Source organism: Loxodonta africana, chromosome 18, assembly GCF_030014295.1.
Source record: "Loxodonta africana isolate mLoxAfr1 chromosome 18, mLoxAfr1.hap2, whole genome shotgun sequence".
Taxonomy (NCBI): Eukaryota; Metazoa; Chordata; class Mammalia; order Proboscidea; family Elephantidae; genus Loxodonta; species Loxodonta africana.
This window is the reverse complement of record NC_087359.1, coordinates 67123534-67137151: the sequence shown is the minus strand read 5'-3', so window position 1 is coordinate 67137151 and position 13618 is coordinate 67123534.

The window sequence follows — 13618 nt, the reverse complement described above, 5'->3', positions numbered from 1 at the left end:
GGCTGCTAACCTAAATGTTGGCGGTTCAAATCCACCAGGCGCTCCTTGGAAACCGTATGGAGCAATTCTACTCCGTCCTACAGGGTCGTTATGAGTCAGAATCAACTGGACGGCAACCAGTATACTGACATATAAGAACAACTGGAGCTCTAGTGGCGCAGTGGTTAAGAACTCAGCTGCTAAGCAAACTGTTGGCAGTTCGAATCCACCAGCTGCTCCTTGGATACCCCATGGGGTAATTCTCATCTATCCTATAGCGTGGCTATGCGTCAGAATCGGCAATAGGTTTTTGGTTTTTTGTAACTACGACAATGGGGCTGACTCAGGGCGACCCCGTGCACAACGGGATGAGACCACTGTGATCCATAGGGTTTTCATTGCCTGATTTTCCAGCAGTGGATCACCAGGCCTTTCTTCCTAGTCTGTCTTAGTCTGGAAGCTCCACTGGAACCTGCTCAGCATCATAGCAACAGGCAAACCTCCACGGACTGATGGGTGTTGTCTGCACATGAGGCTCATTGGCTGGGAATTGAACCCAGGCCTCTGGCATGGAGGGTGAGAATTCTGTCACTGAGCCACCACTCGCTGCCCTCTGCAATGAGCACTGAATGTTTGCTTAGGGACTACTACATGCCAGGAATCGTTTTAAGCGCTTTACATGTGTTACCTCATTGAATCCTACTGTAACATAAGGAGGCAGGCATTATTTGGCCCCATTTTACAGATAAGGAGACTGAGGCTCAGAGAAGCTAGGTATCTTTCTTTAAGTTACACAGCTAGTAAGTGATAGAGCAAGTATGCAAGTCCATGCTCCTACCTTAACCACTAGAGGGAAGAAAACAAGAAAAAAAATTAAGACAAAAACAGGACACAGAAAACCAGGAGGCTGAAGCTCTGCCACTAATTCACGTGCAACCTGGGGACAAATCGCCGCCCCTGCCCGTCTCCGTGTTCCCCGGTCTATACAGCCAGCCCGCCAGACTGGCAGGTTACCCCGAGCCTTTTCCGGGCTCCTATGATCCTGCGGTTTTCCGAATCCCACAGGTGAGGTGCCCCGGCAGGTCCGGGAGGCGAGGAGGCTCTGAGTCAGCAGGCGTCTCCAGGGCACAGATGTGGCCACCTGGTCTGGGCAGACGCCTCCTGGGGACTCTCAGAGCCGCCCTGCCCGGCGGTGCCAACCCAGTACCCCGGGCAAACTCCCGGGGCTGCTCCGGCCATCTATTCGTATTGGAATTTGAATGCTTCTGGTCAGAACGAATTTTACAAGGGTTTTGCAAGTGAATTGACTCCACTTATTAAAGATAGACTAGATTACACGCCGAGTGAAAGGACACTCCCGGGGCCTCGGGGCCTCGCTGCCTTTCGCGGAGACGGAAGCAGCCCTTTCCGAGCGGCCCCCGGTAAACCACAGTGGGGAGACATTTCAGCGAGCAGATGCCAATTAAATTACCGGCTGAAGGCTCGCCGTCCATCAAGGAAACATCGTGGCCCAGATGGGCTGCTGATGAATAAAAAGGCAATTCTCAAAATCCCCTCTGGTTATGTTATGCAAATCTATTTCCGAAGGCAGGAAAGCAAAGGCTAAGAGACAAGTGTTCAGGGGAAGCCTGGACTTTGAGTCAGGAAATGTCTAAGGAAGGGAGGGCGAGGGAGCGGGAGAGGGAGGGATAGGCAGGGAGGTGTGAGGTGTGTTTAGAGAAGGAACTGTCAGGAACTGCGGCCGGTAGGGGGCGCTACATCTGCTCTTTGTCTTCAGAGTCTCTGCGGAGTAATCTTAAAAGGAGTCCCTGGGCGGGGCAAACAGTTAACGTGCTGGGCTGCTAACTGGAAGATTAGATGTTCAGGCCACCCAAAGGTGCCACTGAAGGAAGACCTGGTAATCACTTTTTTTTGTTTGTTTGTTTGTTTGAGAAACTTTTTTATTTTTAAATAATTTTTATTGTGCTTTAAGTGAAAGTTTACAAATCAAGTCAGTCTCTCACATATAAACATATATATGCCATACTACATACTCCCACTTACTCTCCCCTAAATGAGTCACCCTGCTCCCTCCTTCCAGTCTCTCCTTTCGTGACAATTTTGCCAGTTTCTAACCCTCTCTACCCTCCTGTCTCCCCTCCAGACAGGAGATGCCAACACAGTCTCAAGCGTCCACCTGATACAAGTAGCTCACTCTTCGTCAGCATCTCTCTCCAACCCATTGTCCAGTCCCTTCCATGTCTGAGGAGTTGTCTTCGGGAATGGTTCCTGTCCTGGGCCAACAGAAGGTTTGGGGACCATGACCACCGGGATTCCTCTAGTCTCAGTCAGACCATTAAGTCTGGTCTTTTTATGAGAATTTGGGGTCTGCATCCCACTGTTCTCCTGCTCCCTCAGGGGTTCTCTGTTGTGCTCCCTATCAGGGCAGTCATCGGTTGTGGCCGGGCACCATCTAGTTCTTCTGGTTTCAGGATGATGTAAGTCTCTGGTTCATGTGGCCCTTTCTGTCTCCTGGGCTCATAATGGTAATCACTTCTTAAAGATTAAAAAAAAAACAAAAAAACTCTGCCATCCAATGGATTCCAACTCATGGCGACCCCATGTGTTACAGAGTAAAACTGCTCCCTAGGGTTTTCTTGGCTGTAATTTTTGTGGGAGCAGATTGCCAGGCCGTTCTTCCTCAAGTGTCACTAGGTGGATTCAAACCTCCAGCCTTTAAGTTAGTAGATGTGCTTCCGAAAGCTCACAGCCATTGAAAACCCTCTGGAGTGCAGTTCTCCCGAGACACGTGGGGTGCCCAAACTCGACAGCAAATGTTTAGTTTGTTTTTATCCTAAGCGGGTGAGGGATTTCCTTTATGCCATTGTGGAAGTTTAATAGTTAGAAGGGTGTCTTGGACTCAGAGCCTATCGGAGTTGGAAGGACCTCTCGACCCAGCCCATCAGACCCAATCCCAGCTCAGCACCTCACTTTATAGATGGGAGGAGGTGGTGGGAAGTCGAGTTTTGCCACTAAGTCATTCGGACTCATGATGCCACCAAGGGACACCGATGGGGAAGCTAGCCCCAGGTAATGGGGCTCAAAACCAGGGAGCTGGTGGCAGAGCTGGGACTCAACAAGGATTCCCAGGTTCCTAGCTCAGGACTGTGTCCTCACAGCTTTCCATGGAGATGTAGGGAGCAGTCACTGGCATGTGGCAAGAAGTATCTTCTACCTTCTCACCTTGTGTCCCCAAGAGAATCATTTTGCCCCTCCACTCCTTGCTGCCAGGAGAAGCAGGGTGTGTTGCTGGTGCACAGATTGCATTTTTCTTGCAGAAATAATATGAGGGCTGGATGACATGTATGTAACACAGATGCTTCCTCTCTCAAGTAACAGACACAGACCCAGGATCTCTTTAACACACAGGGAACTTACTGGAGGACGATCAGGGTCTCGGAGTCTCTGGGTGGTGCAAACAGTCAAAGTGCTTGGCTGCTGACAGAAAGATTGGAAGTTCAGGTCCACCCAGAGGTGCCTTGGAAGAAAGGCCTGCCAGTCTACTTCTGAAAAATCAGCCATTGAAAACTCTGTGGAGCACAGTTCTTGTTCTTTTTGCTTCTATAACGGTCTTAAATCACATAAGGTACATGTCCCTATTATACTTTCAAAATATATATGTATAAGCATTTATAAGATGAACACAGGAATATTTTTACCTTTGTGAGGCTCTCTAACTATCGATCACTAGAAACCTGTAAGTCATTAGAAAGTTATTTAGAAAATTTCTGAACTTAGACATAGAAAAACATGTGAAAAATGTGAACAACCTTTAAGTTGGCTTTGACCCTGCATGCTGTGACAAAAGAAAACTATGAGGTTGAGCCATGGTCAAGCCTTCCTCCCAAGACCTCTCCTTAAAGGTAAATGCCTGAAGTGTAACAATTGGAACTCTAACCTTTGAACTAACATTGTAATAAATTCTGATTCTCCAGCTCTAAATGAGTGTTGTAAGGTCTTACTAGGGTGCCTTGCCATGACTACCTTGCGATAAGCTAGACTCGAGTTTATGCATGACAAACCTGAGTATCTACTACTTTCTAAGCTTAAAATCCAACAGTGCAGTTCTACTCTGACACACACGGGGTCACCAGGAGTCGGAGTTGACTCCAAGGCAGCTGGTAATTGATACTACTCTGTGCACAAAGGTCCTAGTGCATCCTCTGACCGGAAACTTCAGGGGCAAGGCTAGCCCCCTCCCAGTCAACTGTGGTCCCACCATAGTGCTTTGCAGGTGGACCTGGGGCCGCCTGTATGTTTTTAAAAGTTTCCTCATCGCAAGATTTCATATTTGGGAAATAAGAACAACTACCATTTTCAGAGTTCAAGTTATATTTCAAACTATAGAAGGGAAAACTTAGCGAAAGTCTTCTTGGCGTTACATACAATGAGCCTTAACTTGGGGAGGTAGATTTCTGCTCCCCTCCCCAGAGTGAAAGAGTTACTAGAAATTCCTGGGGTGGGAGGAATGAGATTTTTTTGCACATCAGAAGGGAGCAGCTGGGCTAAGAAGTTAAAGAAAGCAGTGATGTAGGCAATGGGCACTGAACTGGGAATTGGAAGACCTTAGGTCTAGTCCCAGCGTGGCTCCTGATTTCCTGTGGGACCCATCCCCACTCCGAGCTTTTGTTCTCCATCTGCAGGAAAAACACAGTTGCTGTTGGTCAACTCCAGCTCATGGCAACCCCATGTGTGTCAGAGTAGAACTGTGCTCCACAGGGTTTTCAATGGCTGATTTTTCGGAAGCAGGTTGCCAGGCTTTTCTTTTGAGGCACCTCTGGGTGGACTCGAACCTCCAAACTTTTGGTTAGCAGCTAAGTGTGTTAACTGTACCACCAAGGACTCCACCTGCAGAAAAACCAAAACCAAACCCATTGCCATCAAGTGGATACTGACTTACAGCCACCCTATAGGACACAGTAGAGCTGCCCCATAGGGTTCCCAAGGAGTGGCTGCTAGATCCGAACTGCCGACCTTTTGGTTAGCAGCCGATCTCTTAACCACTGAATTCTTCTCTGTCTACCCCTCAGAATAAGAGATCTGAAAATGCTTTGTGATGGGTACATCGTTATGTAAAAAGACTACTTCAGAGAGTATGAAAAGTGGTGGGGGTCGGCCTCAGAATCATGCCAGAATTTCAGGGCTTCTTGCCTGGATCTAGGGATTGTGAGCCCCCTGGAACTGAATGGGAAACTATGTCTGTGTGTGTGAGAGTGTGTGTTTGTGTGTCTATGTATGTGTGTGTGTGTACATGCTTCCTGAGGAAAGGGTCTGTAGCTTTTACCAGATTTTTAAAGTGGCCTTGAACCTTCAGAATAGCAGGAAGTCCTGTTTAGTGAACCCCTTTGCTCAGATGGGAAACAGGCCTCCTAAGAGAGCTTGTGAGTCTGAGGTTTGTTTGTGTCTAAAGCTGTGAACAATTATCTGAGTTAATTAAAAGCTCTGGCAGAGCCAAGCCAGGGCCCCCATTCCCCTCCCTCAGCCCAGCGGCCTTCTGTCACACATGCCACAGGTCACAAGAGCTGCAGCAGTCTTCCGTGTGTCTGAGGCCCCAGCAGGAAGAAGGCATCCGTGTGCCAGGCCACGCTCCCTCCTGAGGCGAGGACAGTATCATCCCTGACAGAGGGAGCAGAGTCCCCAAGGCCCTGTCTAGGTTGTCCTCACAGAGACCCAACAGTTCTGCTGGCCCCACATCTGTTTCCAACATGCCTGGGATTTCTTTTTGACAAGAAAGTAAACGTTGTCTGGACAGCCACCTACGCGGCGGAAAGCTGCCGGCTTCCCATTGGAGGGTGGGGAGATTCTGCGGGTCTTTAAGGATGGCAGAGATGCTCCTGGCCTGCTGAGCAGATATAAAGTCCATTAGTAAGAACTAATGAAGACACAGAAGGCAGGTCAAGGAGAGGCCCGGCTTGCTGCGAGGGCTCGCATACAGGCTGGAAGCTGTGTGGGGCCTGCAGTTGCCCTCGCGCTGTGGGTCAGTCTTCAGTATTTGCCTCTCCTGTACACGCTGTCCTTGGATCCTCATTGTTCTCAGTTCAGTGGTTTGGGCAGTGAGTCTGTTTCCCATTCGATATAAAAAGCCCGTGCCTGCCTGTGGACCTCTTGGCACATTCGTTGTGAAGCTCGGATTTATGATGGATCGGATTTCAGAGGAAGCATCGATTAAATACAGATGGAGCATTTGGCAAGGGCCTGGGGCTCCCAGTAGACGCCCCCATTTAGAAACAGAACGAAGATTAGAAAGCGTGAGCAAGGGACATCTGGGGCAAACTGCATATTCAAGGGAAAGTCGGGAGGACAGGGTGAGGGGAAACTGCTCCTTCCTGTTCAAGGGCATCTTCTCGAAGTCTGAGGAAAATTCTGTCAGGAGAAGTAACGTCACCACCTCAAACACATCCGGTCTGGTCACTTGATGCTCTTCCTGTGCCTTCTGTTGGGACCGGGATGGCGGCAGGGCAGCCTCCTTTCTGGCTAAACCCCGTCAGTGCCTTGGTGTAATGGCACTATGTTCACAAGTGTGCCCTCTCCTCTCAAGACTCTGGGCCTTTGCCATGCTGTTCCGTCTGCCTCTTCTTTAGTCACCAGCATCTCACTTATCTTCCAGGATTCTAACTGAAATACCACCTCCTCCACGAAGAACGCCAAATTGTAACCCTCACTCAGTAAAAACCAGTCACTCCTTTCAGTGTACAGTATGCGACTCTGCCGTCTATTTCACCTTCATTTTCATTCTGCCTTAAAATATAGCTTCTAGAACAGAATCTGTGCCTCAACTCTCTGTTTCCGATGTGTAGCATGTCCAAACCTAAACCAAACCCACTACTGTCAAGTTGATTCTGATCATGGCGACCCCATGTGTTATAGAATGGAACTGCTCCATGGGGTTTTCTTAGCTATAATCTTGAAGAAAGCAGCTTGCCAGGCCTTTCTTCCTTGGTAATGCTGGGTGGATTTGAACCCACAACCTGCAGGTTAATAGTCAAGCGCAAACCACTTGTGAGCCTTCCCCCAAATCCACTGCCGTCGAGTCAATTCCAACTCATAGCGACCCTGTAGGACAGAGTAGAACTGCCCCAAAGGGTTTCCAAGGCTCTCATCTTTATGGAAGCAGATTGCCACATCTTTCACCCTCCAAGTGGCTGGTGGGTTTGAACCGCCAACTTTCAGTTAGCAGCCGAGTACTTAACCACTGCACCACCAGGGCTCCTCATAGTGAGCCTTAAATGAATGTTAATCCAAATTAAAAAGTGTCTTATGACAGAGTCTGGAGAAGACGTGCTTGCTTTTTGTGGTGCACATCAGCCCGCCCTCCCTCTGGGAACAGCACTTGGGTTTCCCCTGGGAAGCTGCCCCTATCCCATCCCGGGCTATGCAACTGAGATGATGCTGATCCAGGGGTGGACATGTGACTCGGATCTGACCAATCAGAGCAGAGGATTAGATCCAGGTTGGGCTTGTTACTCAAGTTGGGCCAATCAGAGCGGAAGAGCAATCATCCAGGGGCATGTTCGGCCACTACTGAGAGTGAGGGGCTTCCTCCTGCTGGGGCTGCTAGGCCGGGCTGCTGGTGTCCACGTTGCCATCACACTGGCGGAGTTTGCCTGAGACTGATGCCTTTAGGAGGAAACCAGGCTGGAGGCTGGCTGGTGAGGCACAGCAAGCCCAGGTACACCTGGGGCAATGGCTGGTGCCAGGATGTCCAATTTGGAGAGTGCTTCCTGGCAGCAGGGGTCCGAAGCCATAGGTGGGAGCCTGACTTATGACTTCAGGGCAGATCCCCAGCCCCTGGTGGGAGGCTTGGGGAGGAGGAGCCCAGACAAAGGTAGGCTGGGTGCGAAGTGATGGACTCTGTGGTACACTGGTAAGTGCACAAAATTTGTCAAAAGACCTGGGGACAACCACTTTCTAGTTGGGAAGATCCCCATCTCATTTGGCTTCAATTTCATCTGTAAAAGGGTTAATAACCCCCACCTCAGTGTTATTGTGAATTAAATGACATAATGTACATAAGGCACTCAGACATAGCACTCAAGCAGTGAAGTTACTGTGTTACTCTGGGGGCTGGGTTCGGAGCAGGGCCCAGTCCCAGCAGAAGTGTTGGGATGAGGGAGGCAGATGATGGAGTGGATGTAAACTGAGGCAGCAGCTCGGCCTCTGAGCAGCCTGCTCTGTCAGACCGATAGGAAGGTAAGAAGCATATTGCATCCATCTTTGTATGACTAGAACTAAGCACAGTGCCTAAAGTAGAGCAGGGCCTCAGTAAATATTCGTTGGTTTTAAGAGATGGAAACTGCACTGACAGTGAGCATCTGCTGTATTTTCTAGACCAACTAAGAATCATTGACTTAGGAGAAAAACGCAACTGTGTGACAGAATGGAAAAAATACTAGACTTGGAAGAGGTCCAGATTGAGTTCTAGTTTTGTCAATGTGTGTCTGTATGGCTCCAAGTAAGTCCCTTAATTTCTATAGGCCTCAACTTATTCATCTGTAAAATGGGGTTATTAATACTTTGTCTACCCCATAAAGATGTTGTCCAGTTCAGAAAGTTCTGGAAGCGCTGTGAGACCTACAGCAAACATGGAGGGGCAACATCCATGGGTGTAGTCAGTCCCCAGGGCTGATGTGAGCCAGAAGGGACGCTTACCGGAGGCAGCCCAAGGCAGTCAGCTAAAGTGGGGACCCGGGTGTGTGCTCGCGGCAGCCAAAAGCATGGCTAGAAAAACGGTGTTGCCTAAGTGTCCAGTTTGAAGGCCAAGGCCAGTGTAGACACAGGTCTACAGCAGGGAGGATTCCAAGCAGGAGAGAACACAATGAAAGGAAGAAGGCATGGAAAGCAGCTCAGAGAACTAAACCCGTGAGAACAAGCTGAAAGTTTCCCTCTACAAGGTTCTCAGTAATAAACCTAAGCGTTAATACTTATTGAGCGCTTACTAGACGCCAGGTGCTATTCTATGTGTTTTCATGGGTTACTTCCCTTAACCCTCACCATGGCCCTGGCTGGGTGCTATTTTTATTTTCATTTCACTGATTAGGAAACTGAAGTGATCACACACGATTTTAACTCAGGCCAACTGGCCCTGGCTCTGATTCATAACCACCCCAAATTACTGCTGGTAGGCAAAGCCAGGTGGCTACAGTCACCTAAAGAGAGAATATATCTAAAGGCATTTTGTAAATTTTCAAGTACTAGGTAGATTTTCGATGTTGTTAAATCTAAAGAATATAACTTCTTTTGGCCTCTAGGTACCTCTCCAAGAGTGGTGTGTTGGACGGTTTTGGTTAAGGAGACCACGTCTCTTACTGAGATTGGATCATGCCCAGGAGGTCTTTAGGCCCACGGAGGGAGTGTGGCTGCACAGGCTTTGGTGGCCACTTTATCTCCACGGACCTCTGGACCCCCAGCCTCCCATGTGCTCTCGAGGAATCATTGTCTGCTTTTGTCTTCCCAAGTCCTAATTAAGCTAAGGTCCCAAGAACACTGGAGCTGTGGGGTAGATGGCAGAGCCCATGTGTCACGGATTGGAATGGTCCTGTCCCTCTTGGCCAAAGCATTTCAAAGCTTGACAGCTTCCTGGAATTTGCCCATCCCCATGTGAGTGGCCAAGCATGAAGAGAAAGACCAAGGGCCCCACTCTAGCAGGGGGCAGGAACATACAGTGGGCTTCTTGGCTCGGGCCCGGGGACCTTCTGCAGGGCTCTGCAGCCCAGGACTGGGTGGTTGACCTGGCAATAAGACCTAAGAGAAGACAGAGGAAAGATGGGTGGGGAAGGAAATGCGTGGCTAGGTTCAGAGAGGGAGGCAGTGAGGAAGGTTGGAGGTGGGGGAAGGCAGAGTAAAGCAAGGTAAGAAGAAACCCCAAGAGGGATCTTCGAGAGTAGAAATGGGCAGAGGGTGGAGGGTTGCAATGATAGCCAAAGGCTAACAGTGGCTGGGAGGGAGAAGGCTGTGGTGAGGGGGGTTTCGGAGATAAGGACTTGGAGGTGGGCAGTGTCTCAGTGAGGATAGGCTCTCAGGAGCGGTCTTAGGTTGGGCTGCTGAGATGGAGGACCTAAGCAGCTCTTTGGTGTAAAGGTGCTCTAGGAATGATTGGGAAAGACTCTTTAAGGTTCTCCAAGGAGGATTTTAAGATCCTGGAATTGGGGGAGAGAGGAGTGAAAACCCTAAGAAGACCCAGGGGTATCATGGGAAGTGAATGACACCACCAGGGAGAAAGGAGAGGGCCTGGATTTCCAAGGGGAGAACCATCCTGTGATGAGGACACAGCAGTGGTCAGGAAGAGGGAGTAGCAGCAAGGAGACATGAGTACCTTTTCCTGGGTCCACAAAAAGGAACAGGAAGGGAGTAGCCTCCATAAGTGGCAGACCATGTGGGGAGCCAAGCTCAGGGAAGGCAAGGAGGTAGAGGTGTCTCAGTTATCCTCCAGCAGCAGGACATGGCAGAGCCTATCCTTAGACACACCTGCTGGGGTGAGAACAGATGGACTCAACTGCAGGCCACAGGAGAAAGTCCAATTGGATGGATGGAAAATCAGAGCCAAAGAAAAGTGGTGAGACAGCAGATTTGGTTTAATGAGGGTTCCCAGGCAGATGGACACCAGGAACAGCTATGGGCACTCTAGGAAGAGCAGAGGAAGAGAGTTATGGGGAGGAGGGAAAGGTCAGTCTCAGGGAGATGTGGCAGCAGGCTCCCAGCCGCAGGCTGAGGTTCGGGAGCCACACTTCAAGCTCTGATGAGACAGGTGAGAGCAAAGCAGGGAGAAGAGCAGGTGCCCTGGACTGGCTGGCAAGAGGAGGACCTAACTACTAGAGCTAAGGTGTAAGGGGAAGGCCTGACCACGCAAACACATCAATGTCTGGATATCAGACCTGTGAACTCCAGGCCAGGGTGCGAATGCTATTATCAGTTGACTGAGTTCACTTGGGCCTGACAGCCAGCCCAGGGTCCCAGTCTAGAATTTCCAGGGTCCTTTACTGAGGACTAAAAGGACGCACACAGGATGGCTGGAAGAGGCCCTTCCAGCCCAGGCCCAACTTATTGGATTCAACCAACCAACTAACACGCTAGTGTTGAAAGAGATCAGAGATCTCTATTTGGAATCAACAGAGAGCTGAATGGGAGAAGGCCAATGTTGGTGAAGATAGATACAGCCGCCACTGCCTTTCTTCTGCTTCTCAAGAGCCCAGAAACCACCAGTTCTCTCACCAGCTGATGCTTCCAAAGGGCATGTCTGTGAGATGAGTCTGTGGAGATGCAGGCTCCCCTGATGCATCTGCAGGTTTTGCAGTGAGTTCTCATCACGGTCTCAAGCTGCTCAGCGACAAGGCTTCCTCTCAGAAACACAAGAGTTAATGAAACCTACACTGCGTTACAGAGAAAAGCAGCAGCCTCCTGCTGCTAGTCTGGGAACCCTTGCCTCCCTGTTGTCTTCGGGGGCCTTGCTCAGATCCTTCCTCCTGCTCTTCAGACCCACAGATGCACAGTCCAGCTTTCTTTGCTGCTCGTACCTCCTTGCAGCACAGCGTCTACCCCCGCCCAGCCCACTCACCCTTGCCTTCAGGGAAGCAGGAACTGTTAGCCAGGAAGTGAGGTGAGCGAGAAAGACATCCTCTCATCATCTCTCCAAGCTCCGATGCTTCCCTGCCCTAGCACCGAAAGGACCACAGTTCTGAGACAGTCAAGGGTACAAAGAGGAAGAGGAGGGAGTCATTTCTATGGTCCCACCCCTGCCCTGCTGGCCCACGCCCCCAATCGTATAGGGGGGCTCTGTGACCAAGGCACTGTGAGGGGGCTCAAATCCTGCCTTAGGCAGGAGGCAAGTTCCCAGCATTGACTTGGAATTCTGACTGCATTAGTACCTCAGAAACTGTCACAGATGGCACTCTATTTCAGGGTCACAAAAGGTTAACAGAGATTTTTGTGGCCGATACAGAGATGCTATCTATACAGGCAGTCACTGGGTTCCGAACGTGTGACTTACGTAGCTTTGAACCAGGCCCCGAAAAGCCGATTACGTTAAAGATATGAGGTACGTACAATGGTCCATAATAACCAACGCGCGCTACTTTGTGATGGGCATCAAAGCATTATTACTGTGTTTAGGAATCAGAGAGGAAGTCCCACACAGCCAGAGCAGATGAGCTGAGGGGTGTTTGTCCATTACTTAGGGTAGGGTTTCCCAAATGAACCTGAGAGGAATTAGCTGGGGGTGGGGGTGGGGTGGGAATTTGCTGGGACACTTGTCAAAACGATAGATTCCTACGTTCCCTTCCTCGGAATGGCTCTTTACCTGCCCTGGAAAGGCTCTAGTGGAACCCAGAAATCTGGAGTTTAAAATGCCCCACACCAGGTGATTCTTGTCAGGAAGGTTTTGGGGGCTCTGACAAAGCTCGACCAGCCTTGCCTGCTAAGAGTGTAAGTGGGAGCCAGAGGACAAGGGTTGGTGTTATCTTCTCGATTGTGCCTAGGAAGGCCTCTAGGGAGAAAGTTTGGCTGGCGGAGTGCTGGCTCGCCATGAAGGCCACAGAGCTCAGCTGGGCACGCGCTGCCACTGCCACCGCCACTTCCTCCTCAACGCCTCAATCTAACGAACACCTGATTCATGCCGCCTAATGACGGCACGTTCGGGGACTGCCTGTATGCTGTACACTAGGACAAACATTTGACCGAGTGTCGTTAGATACTAACTGTACCTAACTGTTCCAACTTACGTACGTACAAATATGACTTAAAGACAGATTTAGGGACGGAACATGCTGGTAATCCAGGGACTGCCTGTACACATAACACATATACAATCTGATCCCATAAAAAAGTGAGCTTTCCTTCTTGTGTTAGTTCAAAAAGATTTACTGAGCACCAACTACACGCAAGGCACAGTCCCTGCCCTCAAGGAGCTAAACAGACCAGAGGCAAGTATGTAAAGAGGTAAAACCCAAAAATGACCAGGGCTGTGAAGCTATCAGTGGTAGTAGATGCTGAAAATATACAGAGGAATTTCAGCATCTCTGTAAACCAGGGGCAGCCTCTGCAACGTGGAAATACTAAACCCATGCATCTCTGTGTCTGAAAATCCACGAAAAGGTACTGCCAAAACTGGAGGGATTTAGGGAATGACTTATACAGGATCAGCCCTTGTTCATAAAGAACGAAAACCGTCAAGGCCCAGGAGAGCTGCAATGCTATAAATGAGAAAGGTTACAGTTTAAAGACTCAACTGCCATTTTCAAATAGAAGTTTTTATTTCTTGCAGTTCATTTTTGTGTCTTGGAGGCGGCTTTGGCCACGGAGGTCTACTAGGCCGGGGCTACAAGGTGGATGCCCAGACCTGGAGGCCGGTATGAGCCCTGCCCATGTGAGTCAGAGGTGGGTATCCACCCGGTGGGAGGAGGAGAGACGGGGAAGAGCTAGAAACAAGGCAGTCTGGGCTTGACCCTGCAATGGGCAGGGCCCAGCAGGCAGGCTTGGGGAGCCGCTAGGACACGAACTGGGTGGGGTCAGGTGAGGCAGGAGAAATGCCCTTCAGTGGACTCTCAAAACTGCTACAACTGTGTTTACGGGAATAAGTGACCCCATGACCGTGGCATCGCTGAGTACA